The sequence below is a fragment of the Triticum urartu genome, unplaced genomic scaffold (genome assembly GCF_003073215.2).
Source record: "Triticum urartu cultivar G1812 unplaced genomic scaffold, Tu2.1 TuUngrouped_contig_8104, whole genome shotgun sequence".
In the NCBI taxonomy this organism is placed as follows: domain Eukaryota; kingdom Viridiplantae; phylum Streptophyta; class Magnoliopsida; order Poales; family Poaceae; genus Triticum; species Triticum urartu.
Window position 1 is genome coordinate 11,877 of NW_024119018.1, and position 1,643 is coordinate 13,519.

The following is a 1,643-nucleotide window of genomic DNA, read 5'->3' on the forward strand; positions in this document are numbered from 1 at the left end:
ACTACTCTTTTTTCCGTTTTGCGCGTGCGTGCGGAAGGAGGAAGATGACTTGGTAGCGGCAATCTCAGCCGTTCACGCATCCAAATCCAATGCTTGGCAGCCGATTGGCCCAAATTTGGACCGGCACACCGGCGCAGAGATATCGATTCAATGATTATTAAAGAATGTTTTTAGTTTTTACTCAATGTTATTGCTGACAATAATATAAATCATACAACTTCAATGAACAGTATCAGACAGACATCCTCGAACTCGTGCAGTTACGACTTACAACTACAACTACAAGAATCAACGAACTCTAGTTGGGGGCGTAGCATTTCTTCCTGATCTCTCCCTTGGTCCCGGTGAGCACACCAACGTCGCCCATCTTGATCATGGACTCGCTGAAGTCCCTGAAGAACTCACCGTGGAACTTGCCCGTGGCGATGCGCTGCACGTAGTCCTTGGTGGTGGCGTCGAAGAGGAGCGCGGCGTAGGAGCGGAAGAGGCCCCTCCGCTTGGCGACGTGGCGGTAGTAACTGGTGTCGAAGGTCTTGAAGCTCCCCGGGTCCATCTCTGACATCATAGTGCGGTCATCAACGCTCTTGCACTTGATCCTCAGCTTGTCGGCGTACTCGCTGTCCAGAGATGGGTCGACGAGGGCATTCTCGCCAGTGTTGTTGTAGAGCCGGTCGGCAAAAGACGGGCAGTGCACCGTGCCGAGCGTGTGGGCGCCGGAGAGGACGACGAGGTCCTTGAGGTCGAGGCCCTTGGAGGCAAAGATCTTGGCGAGCAGGGGGACGTCGCCGGAGGCCGGGGGCAGCTCGCTGCTGGCCTCCGTGGCGCTTGACACCCTGTCGTCTCGTCTGCCCAGCGCCACTGGCCAGAAGGGTCCCTTTGCCAACTGTCGCGGGACATGAGGGTTAGCACGTCGTTGCAGGAGACGATCCCCGGACACGTGGCCTCGAGCTTGGCCTTCACGCGCTCCACGGAGCCGGACCCTCGCGGGCTCTTGTTCGGCTTGGCGTCCTTCTCCGCCACGTTGTCGTCGGTGGATGCGAGCAGGACAGAGGTGTCACAACCCTGCAATTTAATTTGCGTTGCATGCACAGACATGTAAGCATATATTTCATGATCAATAGCAGCAGAAATACAAGAACATGTAAGTTATGTACCCTGACGAAGCAGTCGTGGAAATGGAGACAGAGGAGCGGACCGGCGAGGCTGGGCGCAGAGGTGATGATCTTGGCCATCTCCTGGCGGACGATCTTCTCGGTGTCGGGGCATGTCTTTCTGTAGAAGCCGATATTCAGTTGAGCCACCGCTGCCGAGCTAGCTGAAAGAACCAGCAGGGCCATAGGGAGTGAATTGCAGAAAACATCTACATTGAAGGTTAGGGTTTGCAGAAATCACACTTCTACAGTTTTGTGCCAAAACCCACTAATTTCGAGCCTAATTTTTTACAAAAAACACTAGTCGATGGCTTAGGCCATTTTGAGCACGATTATGGCATGTGGGTCCCGCTGGACAGGGTGACGTGGCAAACTAAAAAGCCAAGGACATCCGGACACAATTTTGTTTTACAGAATGACCCCTGAAAAAACTTAATCGGGTCCTCGCGACCTTCATCTCCCATGGTGGAGGCCGGCGGCCACTCCCTCCCC

The 1,643-nt window shown here is 54.3% G+C and overlaps 1 pseudogene; it reads right to left on the reverse strand.

Moving 5' to 3' along the window:
• Positions 1-210: 210 nt before the first annotated feature.
• On the reverse strand, positions 211-1,360 carry LOC125531787 (annotated as a pseudogene).
• Between the last annotated feature and the right edge of the window lie 283 nt (positions 1,361-1,643).